The following is a 16,205-nucleotide window of genomic DNA, read 5'->3' on the forward strand; positions in this document are numbered from 1 at the left end:
CTGTTCCTTGAAGTTTTTTAGCTCTGCTGTCTAAAGCTGATCATCTGAAATGCAGTAGATACCCTGACTGCTTCTGCTAACAATTTAATAAGAGCTGAGTGGAGTTACTAATGCATCATTCTTAATCTACTGCTTTAACATTAGCCACATCCTTGTATAAAAGTGAGAGTCATGGAAAATTTCCCTCAGATTTTAGATTGGGGCCCCCCTAAAATCTGGACCCCCTTCTTCACCCAAAATCTATTAGATCAAATAGATTAAAACATACCTAGTTATCTAGTACAAATTTTTTTAAAAATTACTTATTCACTTTAATGATTAGTAACTGGATGTTGAACATCTGGATATTTTAAAACATCTAAATGATTCATGTAAAAATTTCTAATTGCTAAAACATGGATTAAATATTATGTAGACTTGATTGTGTACTTGTTGATACAGTAGTCTAGAATTTTCATTTAGGAAGTTTTATATTCAACTAGTGCTTCCCAGGGACGGGGGAGCCTGGTGGGCTTCCATCTATGGGGTCACACAGAGTCGGACACGACTGAAGTGACTCAGCAGCAGCAGCAGCAGTGCTTTTAAGTAGCAAAGATTAACTTATCAACCAGATGAACATCTTAGTTCTTAAGAAGGGAAGCATTGTGGGGTGTGGGTGGAGAAGTTCAGGTACAAGAACAGTTCTGGAAAATTTTGTTTTCATTGCCTCACTTCAATTCCAAGAAGCATTAGTGAAGTGAAAGTGAAAGTTGCTCGGTTGTGTCCAACTCTATGTGACCACATGGACTATACAATCCATGGAATTCTCCAGGCCAGAATACTGGAGTAGGTAGCCAGTCCCTTCTCCAGGGATCTTCCCAAGAAGCATTGCTGCTGCTGCCAAGTCACTTCAGTCATGTCCGACTCTGTGCGACCCCATAGACGGCAGTCCACCAGGCTCTGCCATCCCTGGGATTCTCCAGGCAAGAACACTGGAGTGGGTTGCCATTTCCTTCTCCAATGTGTGACAGTGAAAAGTGAAAGTGAAGTCGCTCAATCGTGTCCGACTCTTAGCGACCCCCTGGACTGCAGCCTACCAGGCTCCTCCGTCCATGGGATTTTCCAGGCAAGAGTACTGGAGTGAGGTGCCATTGCCTTCTCCGCCAAGAAGCATTAGGAGCTTTATTATTGAATGTGATCTTTTAAAACAATCTTTCAGCTCTTCATTTATACAATTTTATTTGTAGCATGTAAATATAGTACAATCACAGTAGTCATTAATAGGACAGTATACATGGTTATTAGGCCAGACCTCCAGTGATTGTTTTCAATAAAAGATGTTTTTTATACAAAACTAAATAAGGGGGAGTGTCCCAGCATATCAGCATGTTTTATTGCAAAGCAATTAGTTGAGTGTAATATTTGCATGTAATGTATGTGGACAAGATTGGGTGATATGATCTGATGATAATACAATTAGGTACATTCAGCCCTTGGTGAACAATCATATTCTAAGGTTATTCATGAATCAAACGATAACAGTCCACAGAGAGTTTACAAATGAAGCATCTCATCACTCACTGCCTCCTTAAGCCTTTTGTTAATTACTTAGATTAAGATATAGAAGACTTTATGCATCTGAAAGTAGTCAATGAAACAAAGCCGAGAAGGATAATTAATTTGTCGACTAGCAAGTCTAGAAATAAAAGGTTGAAGACCACTACCAAAATGTTAGATGTTTCTTTCTATCTTATAAGTGGAAAAAAATGGACGGAGACTTAGATTGATATGTAAATTTCTAGTCCTGAACTCTGACTCTCAAATCAGAACTAGAAAGACCTAGTTTAATAGCAATTCCTATGAAAAAGACTAAAGAATTTTAGGCAATTGCAAGTTTCAGTGTAGACCAACAGTGTTACTTTGAAAACTAGAGTCTTACTCTGCATTATAAAAAGCACTGGTATGGTTATTTATAGTTTGCAAGGCACCTAAAAATTTTTTGGATTATTGATATACAATTTATATAGTGTAAAATATCCATTTTGGTATAGTGTTCTGAGTTTCAACAAAGTCATACAGTCATATCACCACCCCCACAATTAAGATATGGACCATTTCCTTCATTGCAGACAGTTCCCTCATGTCCCTTTTAGTCCACCCTTCCCTTTACTCAAGTCCCTGATAACCACTGATTATTTCCTGACCCCATTGGTTTGCAAAGCATTTTTCACATCACTTTTTGAAGTTCTTATAATGTCCCGACAGCATTTAATATTACCAATATGTCTATTGTAAAAATGAAGTAACTAGGGTTCAGTCAAGTGATTTTCTGAAAGCTACACTATATAAATAGGGGACCGAGGACCTGAACCTTCATTTTCAAACTCAGAACCCCAAACACTTCTTTGACTCTTCCATCTAGCACTTTGCTGCAAGAGTCCCACCCTTCTTTACATTGTTCCGTTACCTTTGTGTTGTGCTTAGTCGCTCAGTTGTGTCCGACACTTTGCCATCCATGGACTGGAGCCCGCCAGACTTCTCCGTTCGTGGGATTTTCCAGGCAAGAATACTGAAGTGGGTTGCCATGCCCTCCTCTAGGGGATCTTCCCAATCCAGGGATCAAACCCAGGTCTTTCCCACTGTAGGCAGATACTTTACCATCTGAGCCACCAAGGAAGTCCTCGGTTACCTCTAGGTGGCTCCTGTATTAGGAGCCAAGATTTAACATTCACAGTAATGAGCAATGTTTCTCAATCGTTTTTTTCTTTATCATTCCCATAAGGAGTCTTTTTAGAATTTTTTTCCTAATCACGTGCCCTCCACAATTAATTTTTAACATCTTAGATATACTGTGTATCTGTGTCATACTGAAAATGCCTCTGCTTTTTGTGTGTGTGTTGCTCAGTCGTGTCCGACTCTCTATGACTCCATGACTGTAACCCACCAGGCTCTTCCGTCCATGGAATTCTCCAGGCAGGAATACTAGAGTGGGTAGTCATTCTCTTCTCTAGGGAATCTTCCTGACCCAGGAGTCAAACCTGGGTTTCCTACATTGCAGGGAGATTATTTACTGTCTGAGCCACAAAATTTTTTTTTGCCCATCCCCCAGGAACCAGTGTGCCTCATTGGGGACAATATAGCCCCCACTGAGAACGCTCGGACTAAAACTAGACTAGAATGATCTTCAACCATTGTCCCATGTCCCATTGTCCCACGCATGGCACATGACCCTTGAGTGAGCATGAGACACATTCACAGTCACATCCAAATTTTCATAACACTGAAGATTTAGAAAATAGCAGAGCAGACTTTTGGCAGGATGTTCATGAAAGAGCCACCAGGGAAGCCCTAAGAACATGTAGGAAAGTAAAATCAGCCATTAGACATAATCTTCAAATATTATTTAGTAGGAAAAGTTAAAATATGGCTAAGCTAATTTTTAAAAATAACTTTTTAAAAGTTAGCTTTTAACTTAGATCCAGACTTCAGCATATAATGTGACAAAGTAATTCTACTGAAGAGTAAATATTAATCTTATTTTTATTAAGTACCCCAGTGGGTATAATATATAGCTTTAGCATGCTGTTAACGTGAATATAATTATTGCAAAATGTATCTTGTGTCATCATTTTATCTGGCTTTCATCATGCATAGCTGAAGAGGAATCTTAAAGGAAAAGCCTTCAGTTTTTCACTACTGAGAATGATGTTTGCTGTGGGTTTTTCATATGTGGCTTTTATTGTGTTGAGTTAACTGCCTTACATTCCTAGTTTTTGAGTGGGTCGTGAAAGAGTGTTGAATTTTGTCAAATTCTTTTTCTGAGTCAATTAAGATAATCATGGGGCTTTTTTCCTCCTTCATTCTGTTGATGTGGCTTATTACATTGATCAGTTTTTCTGTGTTGAAACATCCGTACAAGAATGAATCCTGCTTGGTCATGTACACAACCCTTTTAATAGGCTGATGATTTCTGTACCTAATAATCTGATGAGAATTTTTGCATCAGTGTTCATGAGGGATTTAGGTCTATAGTTTCAGGGGATGTTTGTTTGGTTTGGGGTCTGAAGTTTTATTGTAGTCTCTGTCTGGCTTTGGTATCATTGTGATGCTCATCTCATACAATGAGTTACAAACTGTTCTCTGTTCAATTTTTTTTAAATGTTTGAAAAAACAGTATTACTAATTTTTCTCTAAATGTTTGATAGAATTCATCAGTGAAGCTGTCAGGTTCAGGGCTTTTCTTTGTTAGATAATTTTGATCATTGATTTGTCTTCTTACTAGTTTTAGGTTTATTAGGATTGTCTATTTCTTCATGATTTAGTGTTTATAGGTTTTCTATTCTTAAGAATATGTCCTTTTCATCTAGGTTATTCAGCCTGTTGTTTAAATATTCATAATGTACTCACCCTTTTTACTTCTGTAGAATTGATAGTAACATCTCCATTATCATTTCTGACTTTAACCATTTGAACCTCCTTTTATTTTTCTTAATCCATCTAGCTGAATATTTAATTTTGTTGATCATTTCAAATAACCATCTTTTGGTTTCATTGATTTTCTTTTTTGTTTTTCTATTCTCTAGTTCATTTCTTTGCTGTAAGCTTTATTATTTCCTTCCTTCTGCTAGCTTTGGATTTTTTTCTTTTTAATCTTGGACTGAAAGGAGATCCAACCATTCCATCCTAAAGGAAATCAGTCCTGGGTGTTCATTGGAAGGACTGATGTTGAAGCTGAAACTCCAATACTTTGGCCACCTGATGTGAAGAGCTGACTCATTTGAAAAGACCCTGATGCTGGGAAAGATTGAGGGCAGGAGGAGAAGGGGACAACAGAGGATGAGATGGCTGGATGGCATCATCGACTCAATGGACATGAGTTTGGGTAGGCTCCAGGAGTTGGTGATGGACAGAGAAACCTGGCGTGCTGCAGTTCATGAGGTCGCAAAGATTCGGACACGACTGAGGAACTGAACTGAACTGAGTTCCTTAAATTGTTAAGTTAGGTTTTGGATTTGAGATATTTTTTGTTTTTTAATGTGTTTATAGTTGTTTATAGTTATAAGCTCCCTCCTTAGCTCTACTTTGCTGCATCCTGTAAGTTTCGGTTTGTTGTGGTTTGTTTTCATTCATCTCTAAGTATTTTCTAATTTTCTTTGACATTTTTTCTTTGATCCATTGACTGCTTAAGTATGTGTTGTGTAATCCCACAATTTTGTGAATTTTCCAATTTTCCTTATGTTCAGTTCAGTTCAGTCGCTCAGTCGTGTCCGACTCTTTGCGACCCCATGAATCACAGAGCACCAGGCCTCCCTGTCCATCACCAACTCCCGGAGTTCACTCAAACTCATGTCCATCGAGTCGGTGATGCCATCCAGCCATCTCATTCTCTGTCGTCCCCATCTCCTCCCGCCCCCAATCTTTCCCAGCATCAGAGTCTTTTCCAGTGAGTCAACTCATCGCATGAGGTGGCCAAAGTATTGGAGTTTCAGCTTCAGCATCAGTCCTTCCAGTGAACACCCAGGATTGATCTCCTTTAGAATGGACTGGTTGGATCTCCTTGCAGTCCAAGGGACTCTCAAGAGTCTTCTCCAACACCACAGTTCAAAAGCATCAATTCTTCAGCGATCAGCTTTTTTCACAGTCCAACTCTCACATCCATACACGACCACGGGAAAAACCATAGCCTTGACTAGACGGACCTGGGTTGGCAAAGTAATGTCTCTGCTTTTTAATATATTATCAAGGTTGGTCATAACTTTCCTTCCAAGGAGTAAGCGTCTTTTAATTTCATGGCTGCAATCAGCATCTGCAGTGATTTTGGAGCCCCCCAAAAATAAAGTCTGACACTGTTTCCACTGTTTCCCCATCTATTTCCCAAGAAGTGATGGGACCAGATGCCATGATCTTTGTTTTCTGAATGTTGAGCTTCAAGCCAACCTTTTCACTCTCCTCTTTCACTTTCATCAAGAGGCTTTTGAGTTCCTCTTCACTTTCTGCCATAAGGGTGGTGTCATCTGCATATCTGAGGTTATTGATATTTCTTCTGGCAATCTTGATTCCAGCTTGTGCTTCTTCCAGCCCAGCATTCCTCATGATGTACTCTGCATATAAGTTAAATAAGCAGGGTGACAATATACAACCTTGACATACTCCTTTTCCTATTTGGAACCAGTCTGTTGTTCCATGTCCAGTTCTGACTGTTGCTTCCTGACCTGCATACAGGTTTCTCAAGAGGCAGGTCAGGTGGAACTGATTTCTAACTTTATCCTATTATGGTCAGAGAAGAAACATTGTATGATTTCTTTTAAAATGTGTGTGGACTTAATTTGTGGCCTAACACATGGTCTGTCCTGAAAAATGTCACATGTACACTTGAGAAAAGTGGGCATTCTGTTGTTGGATAAAATATTCTATAAATATCAATCCATTCCGTTACGTTCCGTCGCTCAGTCGTGTCCAACTCTTTGCGACCCCATGGGCTGTAGCCTACCAGACTTCTCCATCCATGGGATTCTCCAGGCAAGAATAGATCCATTTTATTTGTTGTTTTTTGAGTCCTCTATTTCCTCACTTCTCTGTGGTTATTCTCTCTGTGGTTCTACATGGGTCATCGAACTCTTTCTGGCTACTATTGAGTGAACTCTTTCTCCCTCAGTTCTGTCCATTTGTCCTTCATATACTGATAGTCTGTCATTAGAAACATAAATATTTGTAATTATATCTTCTTGCTGAATCAAGATCTTCATTACTATATGATGACCTTCTTTGTTTCTTGAAACCTTTTGATTTAAAGTCTATTATGTCAGATATTTTGCTTATTACTATATGAATGGGATATCTTTCTCCATCCTTTTTATTTCTAACCTGTTTGTGTCTTTAGATCTCAAGTCTCTTGTAGACAACATATGGTTGGATCATGTGTTTTTATCCATTCTACCAATCTCTATCTTTTGATTGGAGAGTTCAATCCATTTATATTTAATTACTGATATGGAGGGGCTTTCTGTCATTGTGGTGTTTATTTGCTATCCTCCTTATAGCTTTTTTCTTCCAGTGTTACGGAGATGTAATTGACATATAGTGCTGCATAAATTTAAAGTATACAAGATAATGGTTTGACTTATATACTATATACATTATGATTATCATAGTAAGTTTAATAACATTGAGTTGGACATGACTGAGCGACTTTCCTTTCACTTTCACTTTCATGCCTTGGAGAAGGAAATGGCAGCCCACTCCAGTGTTCTTGCCTAGAGAATCCCAGGGATGGGGGAGCCTGGTGGGCTGCCGTCTATGGGGTCGCACAGAGTCGGACATGACTGAAGTGACTTAGCATATACCATAGCATGGCATCTCATATAGATACAAAATAAAAATAATTTTTCCTTGAGATAAGAGCTCTTAGGAATTATTCTGTTAAAATATTTTTATATAGCCCACAGCAGTGTTAATTATATTTAACATGTTGTAAATTGGGCTTCCCTTGTGGCTCAAACAGTAAAAAATCTGCCTGCAATGCCAGAGACCTGAGTTCAATCCCTGAGTCAGGAAGATCCCCTGAAGAAGGAAGTGGCAACCCACTCCAGTATTCTTGCCTGGAGAATCTCATGGACTGAGGAGCCTGGAGGGCTACACTCCATAGGATCGCAGAGAATCAGACAGGGCAGAGTGACTAACACTTGTACTTTTTGTTGTATATTATATCCCAAGTACTTACATATCTTCGAAATGGAAGCTTTTTTTTAGTTCATTTCCTGCATTAGTATTCCCTTTTGTGTTGTTGTCTCTTTTTCTTTCTACTGAAATGTTTCAGTTCCTTTCTTTTTTCCGTTTTTTGAACATCCTATGACTCTTTTCCTTATGGTTACTGTAGGAATTACATTTACTGTCCTAAAGTTTTAATACTCTAATTTGAATAAATACCAGCTTTACTCCAGTAACATACAAAAGTTTGCTCCTTTACAGCTCCCGTTTTGGTGGAGTCTTTAGGATTTTCTCTGTATGATATCATGTCATCTGCAAAGAGTGACAGGTTTACTTCTTGTCTTCAGTTTCAGTGTCTTTTATTTCTTTTTCTTGACTAATTGCTCTGGTTAAGACTTCCAATACTGTGTTGAATAAAAGTGGTGAGAGTGGGCATCCTTGTGTTGTTCCTGATCTTGAGGAAAGATCTTTCAGCTTTTGCCCATTGAGTACATGGTTAACTGCGTGCTTATATATGGCCTTTCTTGTTTTGTGGTACCTTCGCTCTGTGCCCACTTCATTGTGAGTTTTTATCATAAATGAATGTTGAATTTTGTCAAATGCTTTTTCTGCTTCTGTTGAAATGATTGTCGCTTTGTCTCATTCTGTCAGCGTGGTGTTTCTCATTGATTCGCAGGTGTTGCACCATCTTTCAATGTCTGGAATAAATCTCATAGTCATGATCCTTTTAAGGTATTGTTGAATTCAGCTTACAAATACTTTGTTAAAGATTTTTGCATTTATGTTAATCAAGGATATTGGCCTGTAGTTTTCTTTTCTTGTGTCCTTGATTTTGTATTGGGGTTGCTGATAATTCTTTTGAATCACTAGTCTCTTAGGTTTGCAGTTACAAACTGAAGTTACAGTACTAGCTTTTAAACTAATATTTTTTTGTACTCTAAGTGTATTAGTCTCTTAAATTAGAAAACAGAAAGTGTAGTTCCAGATCATTGTTACAGTAACACAGGCTCTTAAAAGTCCCCATGTATTTAGCTTTATTGAAATGTTTATTTCTCCTTACAGCTCTATTTACTGCCTTGTGTCCTTTCATTTCACTGTGCAGGATTTCCTTGAGCATTTTTTGCAGGGCAGGTTTGTTGGTCACTAACACTCTTAGCTTTTGTTTTTCTGGGACTGTCTTAATTTCTCTGTCACTGTCTTAATTTCTCTGTCACTTTTGAAGGACATTTTGCTACTTATAGGTTTACCAGTTGACAGTTTCTTTAGCATTTTGAATATATCAGTCTCTGACCCCCAAAGTTTCTGATGAGGAATCTATTGATAATCTAATTGAGGATCTCTTGTACGTGATAATTCACTTTTCTCTCATTGCTTTCTAGATTCTCTCTTTGCCTTTTCAGAGTTTGAGTATAATGTGTCTCTGTAGGTCTTTGAGTCCTTAGAGCTTCTTACATATTCATATTCATTTATTTCATCTTAGAATTTTCAGTCATTATTTCTTCAAATATTTTCTCTTTTCTTCTCCTGGGACTCTTATGTTGCGTATATTGACTCACTTACTGGTGTCCCATAGGTTCGTTAGGTTCTGTTTGCTTTTCTTAGGTGTTTTTTTTTCTTTCTTCCTGTTCCCCAGACTCAGTAGTTTTCATTGTCCTATCCTCATGTTCACTGATTCTTTCTTCTGCCTACTGAAATCTGCCTTTGAATCCTTTTAGTGAATTTCTCATTGCAGTTATTGTGCCATTCATCCCTAGAATTTCTTTTGGTCTCCTTTTTGGGTTTTCTTTCTCTTCATTGATACTTCCATTCTGTTCACACATTATTTTCTTGACATTTTCGACATCTTCCTTTGGTTTTTTGATACTCTTTAAGACGGTTGTTTTATGATCTTTATCTAGTATATCTTCCATCAGTTCTTTTCTAGCACATTATCTGTTGATTATTTTTCCCTTGAATTAGCCATATTTTCCTGTCTCTGTATGCCTTGTGATATTTTTGTTTAACAGAGGTCCTTTAAATCAAATAATGTAGTAACTTTAGAATTCAGATTCTCTTCCTTCCCCAGGGTTTGCTGTTTCTAAAGTTCTTGTTGACTGATTTTTGTTTTTATTGTTATAGACTGTCTTTTTACCAAGATCTACCTTATGTGTGATCTTAAGGTCTTTTCAGGTCTGTTTGGAGCCTTTCCCTGGGCATGCACCATCACTTTTTGATTTTCCCCATGTATATGGATGTTTTTGAATGTCCTGATTTTTATTGTCTGACTCCCAAAAGTGGAAAAAGGAAAAAAAAATCTAAGTGTCATAAAAAAAGGGTGCCAGCCCTTTAAATCTCCTAGAAGTCACTTCAGCTAAGAGGGAGGACTTTGCAATAAGGGAGGAAGAAGCAGCACCAATGGCTGCCCACGTTTTTGCAAGTCAGATGCAGCAGTCAACATTCAGAGCACAGATCCCCAGTATTTGGAAGACAAGATCCTTTTTGCTTATCCTGGCTCCCACAAACTATATGCAGGCCGCTTAAGAAATATGAGAATATCTTCCTGCCACATGAATGGGGTGGGGGAGTGTGGCTACTCCGCTAAGAGCTAAAATTGACCAGAATTAACTGTAGTTTACTGTCTGCACCTTCCCCACATGTTGTAACGTTCAGTTCCAGAATATCTTGAGTTTCAAAATATTTCATCAGACAAAGTCTGCTGGTGTAATCGTTGGTTAGGCAGTGAGACAGACTCCTGGTGCTTTCTACTCCACTGTCTTTCCAGACCCCTCCCTTTAACATTGTTTTTCTCATTTGCTCTTGCCTGGGATATTTAAAGAGTGGTAAGTGTAAAACTGATAATTTTTTATCAGTGGAAATAGCCATATGGCAGAAAGTTATTATTGCCAAAGCTATTTCCAACAGACTGCTGCATCATTGGTGCAGAAGGTCTTAAGGAATGCGTGTATCCTGTTACTTAACTGAAGCCCTAGCCTTACTTCTGACTAAAGAAACATACTTCAATACAATGATTGAGAGTAAGTGTATCATATAGAATACCTTGAACCTAACTTCAGAATAAGACAAAATGTGCGAAAGTTTCTATTTTGTTACAGCTGATGATTGTCCACTAGCACATATCAAGACTGGCTGTGACTTTCTGGTTGAGAAAGGCATCCTGAGAGGATGAAATTGAAGAGAGGTTATCTGCCCCAACATGCTTAACATATAATGATGGAACAAACACAGGAGAATAACAGTAGGTGTTCTGGTTCAAACAGGATAAAATTCAAGATTAAAAATTTTTAAAGTCACTGGCTAATGACATTTCTGATATCCAGCCCAGTCAATATTGGGAATCTAATGACTGAGTTTCAAAGCCTGGGAATACTTCTCCATGGTATTCAACTTCACACTCTTGGTTCTTGGTTCTGTCTTCTGAGACATCATTCATTTTTTATGAAAGGCAGTGCATGTTTGTAGCCGAGTAACTTAACAGCCTGCTTCCTGCCAATTGGATTTTGGAAATCTAATGGCCTCTTTTCATTTTACACCCGTTTTGTCCCTTTCATTCCAAGTTGGCAGTGTTTTTGCTGAAAAAGATTTCTCAAAAACTTACAAGTCTGCTGTGAATTTCATTGGTATTCACTCCATTAGAAAAAAGACATATCCTCAGATCTTTTCAAGATAACCCTTTCTCTATTTAAGGCTCATGCTAAAATGACTTGACAGGCAATGCCTTTACATTCCTGGAGGCTTTCTGGTTTAATTGAAAGGATGGGTGAGACGCACCCCTTACTCACCTTTGTCTAATGGAATAATCTGAACTTTTCGTGTTTCTGAGGTTTTCTCATCACACACTCAGCCTTTTTCATCGAGCTTAATTTCCTGACAGTGAATCTCTTAATTTTAGTGTCTTTTGACATCTGTGTGGCTTCCCTGGTGGCTTAGATGGTAAAGAGTCTACCTGCAATGTAGGAGACCCAGGTTTGATCCCTGGATTGGGGGGATACCCTGGAGAAGGGAATGGCAACCCACCTCAATATTCTTGTCTGAAGAATTAATTCCACAGACAGAGGAGCCTGGCAGGCTACTGTCCATGGAGTCACAAAGCATCGGACATGACTGAGCAACTAACACTTTAACTTTCTTTGCCATCTGTAGATTTGATTTTTAAATCAAGCCTTGTTTTCTTTTTGGGTTTCCCTTGTGGCTCAGCTGCTAAATCCACCTGCAATGCAGGAGACCTGGGTTCAATTCCTGGATTGGGAAGATCCCCTGGAGAAGGGAAAGGCTACCCACTCCATTAGTCTGGCCTGGAGAATTCCATGGACTATATAGTCCATGGGGTCGCAAACTATCGGATACGACTGAGCAACTTTCACTTCGTTTCACTTATTTTCTTTTTACTTGGCAGTTTTCACCTCAGTTTCCCTCCTTTCCCCTGACCCCCTCTTACCCCCGCCTCCGATTTTACCATAAGTGGCAAAGAGAAATCAGGTGGCACTTTTACAGATTTGCTTGGAAATTTCTTGCACTGTCTATACAACGTTGTTGCCTAAAAATGTACTTCCCACATAACTGCAGAATACAATTAATTGCACTTTGCTTTCTGCCAGCAAGTGAGGATCTACCGTCCTCCAGTTTCCAATAGCATGTTTCTCATTGTCCTCTGTTACTGGACACAGTGGGTCAGTCCATCATCCCTTGAAGTGCTTAGGCAATGAATACACCAAGTACTTTTGATTAAAACAGAAATATTTATTATTTGTGACAAGTTAAGACACAGGGAGATGGCTCGCAAAACACTGTCTCCCAAAAAAGAAAGATGAGTGATGTTTTCAGCTGTGAGTGCATACATTTTCATGGCAGAGTGAGTGTAACCTTCTGTTTATAGGTGGAGTTCTAGATGGGCTTGCACAATGCAACAACATGCTCAAACATAGTCGCATGTTCAAAAATGGTAGCAATCCCAGCCCTTGGGGTAGAGATTTTAACATTAAAATGAAGCAAAAATCACTCTCAGTTCAGTTCAGTTCAGTTGCTCAGTCGTGTCCGACTCTCCGCGACCCCATGAATCACAGCACGCCAGGCCTCCCTATCCATCACCAACTCCCTGAGTTCACTCAAACTCATGTCCACAGAGTCGGTGATACCATCCAGCCATCTCATTCTCGGTCGTCCCCTTCTCCTCCCGCCCCCAACCTTTCCCAGCATCAGAGTCTTTTCCAGTGAGTCAACTTGTTGCATGAGGTGGCCAGAGTATTGCAGTTTCAGCTTTAGCATCAGTCCTTCCAATGAACACCCAGGATCGATCTCCCTTAGAATGGACTGGTTGGATCTCCTTGCAGTACAAGGGACTCTAGGTTGACAAAATTCAGGTACCTAGTTGAGTGAGGTCATGAGGGTCAGCAGAGGTCACCAACATCATTCCTTCAGTTCAGTCGCTCAGTCGTGTCCGACTCTCCGTGACCCCATGAATCACAGCACGCCAGGCCTCCCTATCCATCACCAACTCCCTGAGTTCACTCAAACTCATGTCCACAGAGTCGGTGATACCATCCAGCCATCTCATTCTCGGTCATCCCCTTCTCCTCCTGCCCCCAACCTTTCCCAGCATCAGAGTCTTTTCCAGTGAGTCAACTTGTTGCATGAGGTGGCCAGAGTATTGCAGTTTCAGCTTTAGCATCAGTCCTTCCAATGAACACCCAGGATCGATCTCCCTTAGAATGGACTGGTTGGATCTCCTTGCGGTACAAGGGACTCTAGGTTGACAAAATTCAGGTACCTAGTTGAGTGAGGTCATGAGGGTCAGCAGAGGTCACCAACATCATTCCTTCAGTTCAGTCGCTCAGTCGTGTCCGACTCTCCGCGACCCCATGAATCACAGCACGCCAGGCCTCCCTGTCCATCACCAACTCCCGGAGTACACTCAAACCCACATCCACAGAGTCAGTGATGCCATCCAGCCATCTCATTCTTGGTCGTCCCCTTCTCCTCCCGCCCCCAACCTTTCCCAGCATCAGAGTCTTTTCCAGTGAGTCAACTCGTCGCATGAGGTGGCCAAAGTATTGCAGTTTCAGCTTTAGCATCAGTCCCTCCAATGAACATCCAGGATTGATCTCCTTTAGAATGGACTGGTTGGATCTCCTTGCAGTATAAGGGACTCTCAAGAGTCTTCTCCAACACCACAGTTCAAAAGCATCGATTCTTCGGCAATCAGCTTTCTTCACAGTCCAACTCTCACATCCATACATGACCACGGGAAATACCATTGCCTTGACTAGACGGACCTTGGTTGGCAAAGTAATGTCTCTGCTTTTTAATATACTATCAAGGTTGGTCATAACTTTCCTTCCAAGGAGCAAGCGTCTTTTAATTTCATGGCTGCAATCAGCATCTGCAGTGATTTTGGAGCCCAAAAAAACAAAGTCTGACACTGTTTCCACTGTTTTTCCATCTATTTCCCATGAAGTGATGGGACCAGATGCCATGATCTTTGTTTTCTGAATGTTGAGCTTCAAGCCAACCTTTTCACTCTCCTCTTTCACTTTCATCAAGAGGCTTTTGAGTTCCTCTTCACTTTCTGCCATAAGGGTAGTGTCATCTGCATATCTGAGGTTATTGATATTTCTCCCAGCAATCTTGATTCCAGCTTGTGCTTCTTCCAGCCCAGCGTTCCTCATGATGTACTCTGCATATAAGTTAAATAAACAGGGTGACAATATACAACCTTGACGTACTCCTTTTCCTATTTGGAACCAGTCTGTTGTTCCATGTCCAGTTCTAACTGTTGCTTCCTGACCTGCATACAGGTTTCTCAAGAGGCAGGTCAGGTGGTCTGGGATTCCCATCTCTTTCAGAATGTTCCACAGTTTATTGTGATCGACACAGTCAAAGGCTTTGGCATAGTCAATGAAGCAGAAATAGATGTTTTTCTGAAACTCTCTTGCTTTCTCCATGATCCAGCGGATGTTGGCAATTTGATCTCCCTCTCTGAACGTGCAGCTTATTTTTTCGAGCGCAAAGAATCCTCACTCCAGTCTGCTAAGATTGAGTCTTAAATAATGTAACATAATCATGGGAGTGACGTGATATGACTTTTGCCATATTCTCTTGATCAGAGGCAAATCACAGGTACTGCCTACCCCTGAGGGGAGTATAAGAGTGTGACTCATTGGGAGTCACCTTAGGGTAGGTACCCCAAAGGTGGTATAGGAGGCTGAACAATGTCCCCCCCAAAATAGCAAGTTTAGAAGCCTTGGAAACTGAATGTTACTTTATTGGGGGTAAAAGAGGGCATTTGCAGTTATAATTAAGACAGAGACCTTCGTAGTGTGTGCTCAGTTAGTCATGTCTGATTCTTGCAACTCCATGGACTGTAGCCCACCAGGATCCTCCATTCATGGAATCTCCCAGACAAGAATACTGGAGTTGGTTGCCATGTCCTCCTCCAGGGAATCTTCCCGACCCAGGGATCAAACCAGAATCTCCTCCATTTTCTGCATTGGCAGGCAGATTCTTTTCTACCTGTCACCTCAGAGATCTTCAGATAGAGATTATCCTGGATTATTTGTGGGCAGTGAGAGTCAGACATGACTGAAGTGTCTTAGCTCCAGCCCAAATGCAATCTCATGTTTTCTTGTAAAGGGGCAGAAGGAAATTGGACATGTACACAGAGGAGAAGGTCATGTGAAGGTGGAGTAAAGAGAAATTTGAAGATGTTGGCCTTGGTTGAAGATTGAAGTGATGTGGCCACAGCCAAGTAATGCTGCCAGCCATATTCTCTCCCTTGAGCCTCTCTGGAGTGTATGATTTCTTTCCAGTAACACTGATGTTACTCTTCTGGCCTCCAGAACTGTGACAGAATAAAGTTCTGTCTCAAGCCACATGATTGGGCATAGCTTTGTTGGGGCAGCTGTAGGAAATTAATACAGATGGATATTAATTGATACATCTGTGTTGCTTTTTGATGTGTTTCACTGGTTACTCAATCAGGTTAAGTATCTTATGATTCTTGACTGTCCATGTGTTTTCTTTCTTCTATATCAGTTTGTCTTTTCTCTCTCTTTTTTAAAAATAATTATTCATTTTCTTATTGATTAGTAAGAATTCTTTAGATAGTGTAATTACTAAATCCTATACCCATTACCCATGTTACTAAAGAGATATTTCTTTCAATCTATAGCTTGTCTTTTCTCTCTCTCTATATATATATGTATGTATATAGTGTCTTCTGCATTCAGATTTGTATACTTTTTTTTTAATTATGGAAAAATTTAACATACCCCAAAGAAGAGCAAATAGTAATAATACATCTTCCATGTGCATGATTTTCAACAACTACCAGTAATTTTCCCAGAAGTATCTTATCCTTTCCTTTAAGTTTTGTGCCTTTTGTGAATTATTTAGGAAATCCTTAAATAAAGATCATATTGCTGCTATTTGTGTAACTGAGTGTTTCAAACATGATAAAACACTCATTCTTTTGTCATAACACTTATTCTTTCTAGCTTTTGCTTTTTTAAAATAAATGTTAATAC

General features: G+C 39.7%; 1 protein-coding gene across 7 annotated transcripts in view; it reads left to right on the plus strand.

Moving 5' to 3' along the window:
* The window catches only part of FAM13A (family with sequence similarity 13 member A), a 353,167-nt gene that overhangs the window by 126,350 nt on the left and 210,612 nt on the right, over window positions 1-16,205 (plus strand). The window lies entirely within an intron of this gene.

The sequence above is a fragment of the Moschus berezovskii genome, chromosome 5 (genome assembly GCF_049115385.1).
Source record: "Moschus berezovskii isolate FMDL1 chromosome 5, NW_MosBer_1.0, whole genome shotgun sequence".
NCBI lineage: Eukaryota > Metazoa > Chordata > Mammalia > Artiodactyla > Moschidae > Moschus > Moschus berezovskii.